This window comes from Falco rusticolus, chromosome 10, assembly GCF_015220075.1.
Source record: "Falco rusticolus isolate bFalRus1 chromosome 10, bFalRus1.pri, whole genome shotgun sequence".
In the NCBI taxonomy this organism is placed as follows: Eukaryota; Metazoa; Chordata; class Aves; order Falconiformes; family Falconidae; genus Falco; species Falco rusticolus.
In genome coordinates, this window is record NC_051196.1 from 14,931,958 (window position 1) to 14,945,081 (window position 13,124).

The window sequence follows — 13,124 nt, forward strand, 5'->3', positions numbered from 1 at the left end:
AATTCCAGTGCACATAAACAACACATATGTAAACTTACAGCAGATCACTGATTATTGTTTTTCCTTGCTAGGCATAGGCAATTCAGAGAAAAAGATATAGTCAAAACAAGAAAAACAAAGCTTACGCGAGTGATAGGTTGAGTTCAGATTGCTGCTGTTCTGTGAAAACGAAATAAAACAGACAGTAATTGGACACTTTAATATACCATCCAGCATCATTCTCAGGTGATTCTGTTATGGACTAAGGAAATTTAGATGACAGAGAAGGAACTAGGGACCATATGCTCGTGGTACCTAAACACAGAAAGCCCAAACACACTCCAAATCCAAAAAATTAATAATGAGGCCAATATTCCATCATTTCAGTTCACAATAAGGAGCACCACAAGTGGTAAAGGAATAGACAGAAACTATATTGTATGCCAAGAAAATTTAGAGCTGCGTGGCAACCTTCCCAGATGAGCATTGTCTTCAAATAACCAGTTCAAATGGTATAACTCTACACACTAGCTTGCACATAATTTTGCTTTAAAATAGAATACAAACTATTCTGCAATGCAAAATAACCCGCCCTCATCAACATACAAACACATCCACAAAACAACACGTGGAAAAGTATCTTTGTGACTGCCAGGATAGAATTTATTTTAATCTCTTCTATGATCATTCTTGTCTGCTTTTTGGTGCTCTCACAGGGGAATTCTCAGCCCCTGACCAGTGCTGAATGCTCAGCAGCTGGCATCCTAACAGACCACCCATATCCTTGCTGGTTATTCTCTGCACCTGGTGCATCAAGCTCTTGCTCCTAGGAGAAGCTTATATTGCTTCTCCCACATCTTCCTTGGTTGTTTTAAGAAAATTTCCCCTATTTAAGGTTTGTGAACTTTCTAATGTGCAAGGTTGCACAATGCTGTAGGTCTGTTTACTTTAATTTTCTCTTAACTGCGTGGCTTCATTACTGCATGGCTTCATTAAAAGCAAACAAAAATCCAAGCCTGATTAAACCCAAAGGAAATAAGTGATTTTCATTTGCTTCTCTGTGCTTTGGGCTGAGGTCCCAGAGAATAACATTACTCTCTCTCAGTCTCTTTTGGGTAGTTTTCTTTGAAGGATTAGTGTTGTAAAAGAGGTCTAACTCTAGTCCATGTCAATCTTTACCTCACAGTGCTGCACACATTTTTCTCAGGATTCAGGTACTTGAAAGTTGTGAAGCCAAAACTGCATATTATTTTTTCTATAATGACAAAGTACGCACGTAACGCACAACACCTATGAGATACCAATCACTGTTTACTTCTCAACTGAAAGAAATCACCTTATTGACTTCAAGAGCAGAATTCAAGCTTGGATCCCTTGAACAGAGCAGCTGATGAAATGCATGTATTTAATACTAATGGATTTAACTAACTGAGCAACCAGTGTGGTGTTTAGCCTTCTTAATGTGTTTCTATAGCAGATGTCACTAATGGAATTTAGTCAAGTTAATTCTCTCCTGTTTAAAAGCTTTTATTTATAATAGCTTTTCTGGGTATTAATGTTGTAAATTTAAATTATAGTCATTAAGGAAGTTTACTTTAATGTCCCATGAGTTCTATTGCTGTTTTCAATAACGCAACTACTTTTCACAGGCTTCCCCCCTGTGCACCGTAGTACAAGAACAAAACCTGAGGATGCCCAAGGACTACCCAGAAACTCTCTGTATGATTGTTAAGGCATGAAATCAGATGGGGAAATAAGCTATCCAGACCTATTACGCATCAGTTAAATACCACAGGATGATACTTTTCAGAAATTCAAAGGCTACCTAAGGCAGTAAGAGCCCCTCGCCTTCCTTAATTTGGCAGGTGCAAACAATCTGGGTGACTTGTTAGAACCAAAAAAATTAAACAGTTGAGAAATTGGCCAGAGGAGAATAACCCTACAGTAGAGAAACTTTAGTATTAGATCCCCAGGGAAATTATTTGAGAATGTCAGCATTTGCTGAAATCCAGCATTTATCAAAGGTAAATACGTGTGGTCTTCAGAAATAATGTCCAATTCACATAAAATTTATCTGTGCCTTGTCCTCAGAGAGACCTAGCATTTCCAAGCGGCATGTTGAGGAGTTGATGACAACAGAAACAGACCCAAGAAAGCATCATGGCCCTCCACTCCCCTATTCCTACTGTGCTACAGAAACACCTAACCTTTTCTTAATGCAACTGAAATGTTCCAGGTAATGTTCTGCTATATACAGGCTTAAAAATGAAATTTAAATACATTTCCATCTTCTGATCTGTGGAAGTTTCTTAACACAATTTGAATATGGGTACCTGTCCTTGCATGCCTTTCAGCGTCACTCTCTTTGAAACAGTACCCCTGTACGAAAGGGAACACTGTTAACTTAATTCCTCTTACTTCAGTTTTTCCTGGAAACTAGAATAACTCTCATTACAAGCACCATACTTAGCACTTATTCCAAAAAGTTTATAAACTCCATTAAAAGAGAGTAGCAGAGAAACACACATGGCTGAACTAAAATCAATCATCATTAAATCATTTCACTACATCTAAGGAAAGAGCTAGAGAATTCAGCTTAGAAATCCATAGAGGCATGTGAACGGTATTGTTTTTACCTGAGGGCCATGGTTGGGCAGGCATTTTAACCTTCTGCTGTACTAAGAAACAACACAACCAAGTGTTTAAGAGCTTTATACAAGAATGGTGGATGACAAAGAGGACTACCTTAATTTTGTATGACCTGTAATAGCTCACTCCTGCTTCACAGCATCCTCTCACCAGTCATTCACAGTATTACAAGTAGACAGCTTCTCAACTGCTGCTATTTATTAGCCAGCAAACTGAGGTAACTCAGTGCCAATTAGCCAATTAGCTTAACATAGCAACCTATGAGCTAATTCTGCAGCCAGCCAAACAAATGCCACAGCTCCAGTCTCAACAACAACAACAACCTGCAGATCCATCCCAGCACATACGCACGGCTCTCAGGTTTCATAAAGTCACATAAGGAAAAAACAAGTGACACGAAACGGCGAGCATCTTACCACTAGTGGTGTTATCTCCTCTGAGCACTTTTTGTGTGTTCATTTTGTGTGCAACATTATTGCTTGAATTAAAGGCCCAGAAATTAGGTTATTAAGATTAATCTTTTGCCTGTATTCTTACTCTGAGAGTGTCAGCAGCACAGGGATCTCCCTGCAGCTTTCCCATCTCCATAAGCTCTTGACATATTGAGTTCACCTAAGCATATAGCAGCAGTTGCTCCTGTTGGTAGTGTCCTTGCCTGTCAGCTCCGAGTTCTGAACTCTCTTTCATAGTGGAGAAAACAGACAGGTTTTGACAGCGTTTCCTAAACAGGCTTTGACCCACACAGTGATTAACCAGAAATTATGTGATATTGTTCCCTAAGTAAGACCAGATGGGAATTTTTGTGATCAGCTTGGAAGAAGTAATAAAGTATATTCTGTTTTTATGGACATCTAGATACTTCATCTCAAATCATTCCAACAAAGCAAGACATGTGGGAGAACCCAGGGAAGGAAGATGAAAATCGGTAGTTTTGAAGGGCAAGACGTGGAGTCAATCTATATGGCCACTGGGTTACAATGACGCCAGTTATCTGTATCTTCTACCGCTCCCAAACGCAGATTTGTCCTTCCACTATGACATCTACAAAAGATAATATTTCATGAGGTCCTTTCTACTGCAGCATGATTACTTTTTGTTGCTACCAGTGAGCAAGATGAGACCAATCCACTCCAGCTGCAGTGGCCACTGAGGGGTCCTGGCTTTCCCTAACCGCGGCAGGACTCCATGCTGGCTGCCGGAGAGCTCAGCCAGCGATGGCTCTGGCGCATCTGCACCGTGGCCAGGAGATGTTGGAGGACAACACTCTGACCAGGAGATGCTGGAGGACCACACTCGTTCAAGAGAGAGTCTCTGCTGTTGTTTGTAAAGGATATAGGTATTGCTCAGTTTTGAACAGCTGCCAAAACACAGTGGGACGTAAAAACTGAGAATTACAGACTGGGAGAAATCACCTATTAACAGCTACCATTTAGTAAATGCATATGTAACTATGGAAAACTCCTGTAGGATAGCTGATGGGTAATAACAGAGCATGCCAGCACAGACAGGGCGTGCAACGGTGTGACCCAAGACATTGCTTCACTCTCTTACACAGATGACTCAAAACTTATTTTTGCGTTGCTTCAAATAATTCGGCAATATCCTTGACAAGGTTCAGTCTGTGAACACAGTTGTGTTGGAACAAAGCATTGGCGTTGATGATCCTTATTTTCTGTAAATTTGCAGAGTTTAATCAAATATAATACAGTTTAATCAACTAAAGTACAATGGCACCTCATTGTTAATAGTTAACCTCATTGGCTAAAATGGGGCATAAAGTTTAGGTTTGCTTAAGCTTTCTTCACAGAAATAGTTTCACCCACAGAGTCGGTTATAGCCTTCTGTTCCTGGAAAGAGGTAAGGAATTTATAGTCTAACAAATCTCCCTTCCCATCATTCCTGCTCTTTAATTCATCAGGAGCCTGATCTTCCCTATTGGCACCTGCACAGCTCTGCATTTCCCACCCAGGTAACACCCGCAGTTCCCTGAGAAGGGTCTTGACAGCCTGGACCTCCAAACACACCGAAAGGGAGAAGTTCTACTGCCAGGGAGCAAATCTATTCACTAACTTCCACCAGGAAAGTGCAAATGCTGATTTCTGTGTATGCAGAGAGCGTTGTTGAAATTGCATTGCAGGGAGTGTGCTGATGAATGTAATCGAGAGGATATCACACAGAGAAGTAAAGTCTACCATATGGCAAAAATCAGAAGATGCATGGGCTGCTCCCACATAAGAAAACAGCCGTTAGGCACAGGTAACAAAATAAACTTGCAGCAAAACCGGTCAGAAGCAAAAAGGAAAACAAGCCGTGAGTAAGTTAGAAGATGCTTTTCAGGTATTCACAGCAAGAAATCAAAGGAGCAAAATGTGTTATCAGTCACCGCAGAATGGCAGCTTTTAGTGTAGGGAAAAAAAAAAAAAAAAGAGAAACCCAAACAAAAATTCACTATAAAATAGAGGTTTTATTGACTTACTAAATTAAAATCCTTTTCTCTGACAGCTCGAGAGATTTAAATGAAAGAAAAAGAAACAAACAAAAAACCACCTCAGGAAAACTCTATTTATTTAGTGTGTTTGTAGTAGCTTCTAATTTAAATGAGTTTCTTTGTCAGCTCTGTGGTAGCAATCTCCTCCTGGTAGTCCTCAAGCTAAGACTGAAAATACGTGGTGAGGAAGACCTCTGTTACTACGCTACCGCAATACTAACAGTCATGGTAAATTATTACATATGGTAGCCAATGGCACATGTCCCGTACAATTAGATGCCCAGCTCTCCTACATCAATGCTTTCTGGAATGTTTCCACCTCTGGAAAAAAATCAGCTTTATTGGATGCAGCCAGATGCAAGATGCAATGGGACAAAGAACTGTATCCCAAATTCAATTTGTCACTGCTGTGACAATTCATTTCCCAGACCCCACTGAGGCAGTACACCTAAGAATATTAGGCAATGTATAGGTGAGTTATTGATCCTGTAAGTGGGCTCTTTTTCTGGTGAACACACATGGTTTTGATGTAATGTAATTGTCATGGACACATATGCATGTTACCGCTACATTTAAAGGATCAAGTTCAAAACTTAATATTATTGCTACAGTAAATAAAACTTTTTGTTTAGCTCATTACTCACTAAGTTTATGCATGCGTGGAAAAAGAATTCTGAGCTCTGCTGTTCATGCGTCATGAAGCCTTAATTAAGTAAGGAGTTGCTGCCTCTGCTACACTATTCATCTACGTTCCTTCTATAATAAGGGGAGACAGCCATCTCCAGAAGGTGAGCAATCCCATCCAGTATTTAAATACATGAGATGGGTGATATAAATTCCTCTCTGGAGCATTCTGTATCTCTCAATTGCCTGTAGAGGAATCCTTGATTAACTAGCATAGACTACTTTGGCACAGCTAATGTTGCTTCTATCATCCTTACTTACGTGGGTCTGCAAGTTACAGTGCTCATTGCAACTGCAATATTTTCACAACCAAGGGAAGTCCTTAAGACATTTTTATATTTTTTAAGAGCATCACTTTTGAAAACAACATACCTTCTACACTTCTTAAACACATTTTTTCCCTTCTTAATTATTTATACAGTGAGCAAAATTATTTAAATATTGCAAAATCTTTCTTTTGCAGAGGTAGCCATAATGAAGATTTTCCAAATGAAATGGATATATAACATATATATTTAGGGCCCATATATATATATATATATATAATACTATATTAATGCTTCTGCAGGCTAGCATGTTAGTCATGCAGCAGTACAGTGATGATAATACAAAATGCCCCAGTATGCAGGGCATATAAATAGTAACTTACTACTCTGAGCTCCATAAAAAGTAAACTGGAAAATGTAAAGAACTCTATCACCCTTGCTTCTGCATGTGTGTGTGGAGATATGGTCTTCTTTTTCTAATTATCTTCCTTTTCACCCCGCTCAGCCACATGCAGGTTCTTCCTTAATTAGCACAACAAAAAGCAAGTGCGAGTCACAGCAATTAGACATTACAGGTTTCCTGTAAATGCTACTGAACCAAGTATGTGCAAAACTGTGTTATATGCAGTTATTATTTATCCAAAGCTAGCTAGAAGTATATACTATTTTACGTAAAGTGATAAAATAAGCTAGAGTGGCAATTAGCAATTTTCTTGTCACTTCCTCAAAGGTACAAGATAGACATCCTTTACAGCTCAGACTATGTATTCTGTAAGGTCCTGGGCCCATCATAGTCATTGGCAGAGTTATAGATGGCATAATTTTCTAACAGTAAACCTTAGGGACCAGGATCCAATTACAGTTGATGCTTCTCTTCTAGTATCACAAGAATCTGTACAAAACTGCTAGAAGAGCAGAAAGGGAAATAAGTGGTCATCATTTTTCAAACTATAGACTGAAGTAGCTAGTTTTGTTAGAATATGTATCTGTTCTCTGAAAACAAAGCAAGATAGATACTGTTACTGCTTTTCCATGTCAATAGAACTTGGAATGCTTCAACCTCATCTATTTGCCTGTGTGATAAGGCAGGGATTTTTCAATACATGTAGAAAGCATTGAACATACAGACTCAATTTGCTAAATCAGAAAGTGACATCCTAAAAGACCCTCTCTTTCTGTTTCCCTTTTCTCCCATCCCACGAACAGTGATAGGCATAATTACTATTGGATACGCCTGTTTCTCAGTGCTGCCAGGGAGGCTAGTGGTATGAGGAAAATAGAGAACACAGCTACTAGTACTGGATCAGGGTAACAGTTGTAGAAGGAGCAGAGGATGAGTAAAGCGTGGCAGGACAGCATGATCACACGAGCCGAAAGGATTAGGATCAGGCAAAGGAAATGCAAGGATGAAAGAGATGGAGAAAATGTAGCACTGGCTTGGAAAAAATCCTTAGTGAAAATGTAAGTAATAAGGTTAGCGCTTTAAAAAGGACAAAAGTATCTGTCACGTGAAAGCCAGTTAAAGTTACAGATCTTATTAGCCTCATGTGAAAAGGGTTGCTGCGGATCCTGCAGGGATGCTTCATTTGAGTTGTTAGGAGAGACATCAGATTTCCTAATACTGTTTCCTCATGATTGATAGAAACCAAGAATATTGGGTTATCTTAAATTATTGCCCCAGACATGAAGAAAGATTGTAAGTATGTAGCTTTCTTAGACTTCACCTTTACCATCCTAACTTCTGGGAACAGAATAGGTCATGTCTCTTGGGGCCTTTTCCAAACTGTATCTGTTACTTACAGCTCATTGTTCCTTTCTTACCTATTTCTTCTTAATGGAGGGATATCATTAACTGAACTAAAGGTTCCTGAACACTATCCTGACCATCCAGCCCTTTGTCAAGAGCTAAGGGGGTTTCTACTTACTGCATGCCCGAGCCCTACCTTGTTTCTTTTAGGATCTGCTCCTAACTCTACTTCCATTTCAAGTTTTCCAGAGGTTTGGAATTTCTATGGAGAAAGGATCTGCTCTTCTTCCCCTGAGGAGACACAAGTGGTAATTTGGACCTCCCATTTCTGTCCAGATTTCCAAATATTCCACAACGGATAAAAAATATACTGCCTCCTTAAAACTGTTCAAAGATGTGCCAGCTCCAGCTCTGCGGACTGCACCCTGCATATTGCTTCAGTGGTTCCACCACCAGAGGTGCATCCACCCTGACACAGTTTTGTGTTGGCTGCCTTTCCACAAAAACATCACTCATCTCTTCCAGGTAATGAAGAAACCATACCGGGACAAGCAGTCTCTGGACTGAACAGCAGCAGGTGCTGTTCATTGATGTTTTCTCTTCCACGTTCTAAAGTTTTAGGCTAACGGTGCTCAGTTAACCAGTGTGGTTACTGCCAGGGACAGCACTTCTGATCCACTGTGCCTTCGTCTGCCCATTCCTACTCCCGAGTTACTGGAAGCTGTTATGTTATTCTCCATGAGAGACCACAAAACCATCAGTCAACCTGTACCTTCCCATATCTGGAGTATTTTCAGGCACTAGAAGTTTGTGGTTTTTTTTTTTTTTTTCTGATCAAATTAAGCACTAAGCCTCAGTTTTCCAAAGTGATTCTCCTCAAAAGGATTTTAAGCATTAAACAGCTAGAATAGCAAGTGACTCTGAAAACTGAAGTCTACCTTTTTCCAAAAATGAGTTTCTAAAACCTTTTGCACCTTAAGCAGTACCTTTGGTATTGGTACCAGTGTCTGAGCCCACCGCCCACCTGAAATAACAGCATGTTGTGGACGACAGCTGGGTTCCTCTAGCAGTGAGGAATTCTGCTGTGTGTATAAATAGGTGTGATTACAGCTAATTTTTTATTTGTCTGTATTTCCATGCTGTCCCTGTCCATTTTGTTGCTGTTTAACATGTCTAAAATCACCCCAAGGCCCTTTAATAAAGGGGAAAATTGCATTAGTTTATCTAGAAAAGTAAAGCTGGTTGTTGGAAACATTATTTTTTATTCTTTTTAAAACAATACAGCTTGCACAGTAATATGCCAGCTTAACCCTCTTTTTTTTTTTTTCTTTAGAAAAACATTTTATTTCAGATTTTACTGGGCTTAATGCAGTTTACCTGCAAGAGTTGAAGCCTCTTCAAGACAAGTTCAGTTTTAAGGGTCTAGAGCTATAATGTTTTTGAACTACTCCCTAAATGGAAATACTGACCTACACGTTCAGAACACTAGCTGATGTCTTCCCATCAATTTTTCTCTACCAGTCTCCCTGGAAAAATCAAGCTTATTTCTACTAGACCATGCATAATACCATCTTCAGAAACAAATTGGAAAGTTAATAGGAATGTGCAAATGTTAAACTGCATGTAGCGATGAGAAGAAAAGCTGACAAAATGGTCAGTTTGTAGCTGTCTTTTTGCTGGCTCGAATAAACCATAGCTTCTTTATAATCTTGGTAATTTTACTTTACTATGTTCTTCGAAAAATGGAATTCTTCTTGGCAATGTGCAATTCAGCCATAATCATGCCATTTCAAATGCCCAGCAAGGCAATATGTGAAGCCTCCCCCAGTAAGAAAAGGATTACACACTCACATGGATCATATTGCTCCATTTTCATCAGTCAAAATGAGGAGAAAAAAAAAAAAAGCTTAGGCTCCTAAATATGGCTCTACTGCGCTTCTCTTTTCATTATGCTTTTAAGTTATCTGTTACAGTGCTTGCCACCCTCCCTATGAGAAATTAAGAATATATGCACTCATCAGGCTCAGAGCTAGAAATCAAGACAGAATAAATACAATGTCACGAAGAAAGCAGCAAGCTGCTAGAACTTAAAAGGTATTTATGCTCTTTCATAGGCGAGCTGATACTGTGTTATTTTGATCTATTATCTCATATAGAATACTCAGATTCTTGTGCACTCAAATTCGTTAGTAATGGAATATCTAGCACAGGCCACATGAAGCGTCAATAAAAAAATGGAGCTGTAATTACGGGAGAGGAAAGTGATTATCAGCAGCAAATCAGGTACCCATGAGCATGGCAGTGAACTAGGTGCTCCAGAAATGGCTTCTACTTCCCCGACAGAATCAAAGCTCATGACACCACTGAGGCTGTACCAGCCCATCTGTTTTGAAATGGTTTTACCCACGTGTCACCCCACCAGGATGCCACGCTCATGCTGCTACTGAGCTGACTGAATTAATCTACTACAGAAAAGGCTGCTTCAAAGGCTGGTGGAGGTTCATAATCAAACCTGGATAAGATTCAGATGCTGAAGTCTATTTTCTACACGTTGCTTGCGACATTGTTGGAGAGAAAGAGGATTCAAACTTTTAAGCTATAAACTTTGCTGAAGGTGTTTTGCACAGATTTCTAGTGCTATTTAACTTTATAGAGAAAATTATTATTACTTCGAGGCTCAAGTTAGATAGAACAGTTTCAATATCTAATGTATTAATGTTTTCCCAACAATGTCATCATGTTCCTCAAAGGAACACAAAGTGGATAATATGTTCTAAAATTACTTTAGGTGATTACTCTTCCAGGAAAAAAAGAATATAAAAAAATAACCTTTCATATTGCCATTCCAGTTTAAATGTGGTTGTGATTATTGTTTCTCCTCCTATCAGCTGCATTTGACATTTGTGTATTACATACACAGCTAGCTAGCATTTATTGAACAGAATTGGCAGGAGACAGAGATACGAATGGGTCTGTGTCTTTATGACATTATCTATGGGCAGGAGCTCTAACAGCATATGTTGTCAGGCAATGGGAAAGGAGTTGCCCTGGAGCTGCTGTACAACAGCAACTAGCAATAAACTGAGGCACCATCAAATACTGACCTCAGTCCCTTAAATATACAGGTTATAGTATGAGCATTATCATAATTTTGATCCAAATTTAAGAATAATTGTGTTAAATCAACACTGCAGTTGACAACAGATCAAAGAAATCTCTGGGACGGAGAGTTATTAATCGTGTCCCTGTAGAGAGAAATAATGCACGACTCAGTGAAATTCTCAGTCTTTATTTTCCTCATTATCGACTCCAAAAACTGAAAATGTTGACTCTATTCATTATTTCAGTAATTCCAGTTGTCCACTTCAGTACTCTACTAAGTGGAATTATGTTAACCACATAAAGTAAGAAGAAAGCTTTGATTAACTGGCCTGTGCTTTTATGGACTGTTTTAGCTAAATACAGATTCATTAATCAACAACTAATTCCTCCTCATTGTTTTGTTATGCTAGTTTGTACGTGTTTACTTTCCATCCCTTACTTGCAGCCTTGGGAGGCAATATTTTGCTGCCTGATTTACAATTACATACTTTATTCTGGACTCAAATAAAGTCATCTAGTAATGCAAGTGCATTGCAAAACCAAAGTCCCGTAACTCATCTCTAGAGCCACCTGCGCCTTTCCCTTCTTAAAAATCGGAGTCTCCTTGGGAGGAGAAGAGAGAGCAGGTACATTTAGAATTTCACTTTCTGGTTGCACTAGCGTGGCATGTGGCACAGACCTTACCTTCTCCTGCGGAAATCGGTCAGGTTTTTGGAGATCTTCTGGATACAGAAGTGGAACAAAAAGGAACAGCGCCACAGTGAAAATGTCCTTGTTCTCATTGAGGTACGCCGAGATCCCGTTGCATATGTCACTTTTGATTCAGCATTGAGATTGATACGTGTTTCCAAATTTTATGCTGCTTGAAGTCACTGTTAGATTAATGATGCATAATAGACAAGGTCAGCTGCGGTCAATATTTGCTTGGTTTTCTCCTCTTGAAATTCAGGGACAAAGCAGATACTCTATCCTAAATAACCTGACACGACCGTGAGAAAACAAAGGTGAAGTGTTCATTGTTCATTTCTTGTATTGCATCCATAGCAAAATTGTCTTTTTACATTTAATGATGACTAATACGATGTTTTCTTGAAATTACGTTAACAGAAGATTCTCACATTTTTGTTTTGTCAAAGCCCCCCAAAATACCTGTCTTCCTATAATTCGCTTCCTTTTTATTCCTGCTTTGCCCATTCCCATTTTGCTTTGGGAATATTAGCAAAATGGGAAAATAACATGTGTAGGAAGGTACATCCACACCTTGGAAACATCTTTACATAAAAGAATGAGAAAATATTTCACGCATACTACAGAAAAATAAGAAGCTCTGTGTTGTGCATTTTTTAAATGAAAAATAATGTTAAATGTATTCATTCTTCTTTTCAGCTGTTATTTCTTCATAGCATTTGATACAAAAATTTAATAATGACACCCACGCAAAACATTGCCTCACCCTCACCCATTTTAAGTGCTTAATTATCATGATGCAGTAATATTTGCAAAAGTACTTTAATCACCTTATTTCCCCTCGCTACTTTTTGCTTATTTAGTTTTCCTGACTTCTGCCATAAGGAACTAGCAATATTACAAAGGTATTAAAGACTGTTTTTGTAGCTTTCCTTTAAGCAATAAATTACAAGTTACCTTATAACTTGTCTATAATAGAGAGATTTGTGACCTTATTTTCCTGAGTCCAAAGTGCAGATAACTTTCCATAAACAACTCAAATGTAGTTTGTGACACCCCTTATTAAATTAAACATTGATTTTTTTCCTTACATTCTTAACTTTATTCCTTTTTTATTTCCTTTTTAAATAAGAAGGAACTCATTTTCTACTAACTGAAAAGCACACCTAACATATATCACAGTTTTTAATATAATTTTTTCCTGAAGCTGGCATATTTCACCATCCGTGGTTGCATTCAAGTATAGTCAATGTTTTATAAAAACCTTCAATTTAAAATATTTTTAAGGCATGTCACTCAATGCCATTCTAATGAATCCTATTTTCTCATTAGAAATCTAAAGCAGTTCATGAGCCATTATATAGCATTTATGCCAAAACCAGATCCTCAGTTGTTGTAGATCCAGTTGATTTTGCCTGGAGTGGAGAGATTTTATTGATTTATACCAAGCTGAAAGATCTAGCCCTTGTATTTTAATACTCCTTCCTAACAGGAAAAAAAATATTTATTGTATTCGTATTAT

The 13,124-nt window shown here is 38.5% G+C and overlaps 1 protein-coding gene across 2 annotated transcripts in view; it reads right to left on the bottom strand.

The window, feature by feature from the left end:
* The window catches only part of LUZP2 (leucine zipper protein 2), a 309,887-nt gene extending 306,739 nt beyond the window's left edge, over nucleotides 1-3,148 (bottom strand). The window contains exon 1 of one of the 2 annotated variants that reach the window (XM_037403375.1): nucleotides 3,045-3,148. The gene's annotated coding sequence lies outside the window, so the exon portion shown is untranslated. Of the gene's footprint in view, nucleotides 1-2,724; nucleotides 2,788-3,044 lie in introns of those variants that run through there. The other variant, XM_037403374.1, reaches the window with a different exon arrangement.
* Between the last annotated feature and the right edge of the window lie 9,976 nt (nucleotides 3,149-13,124).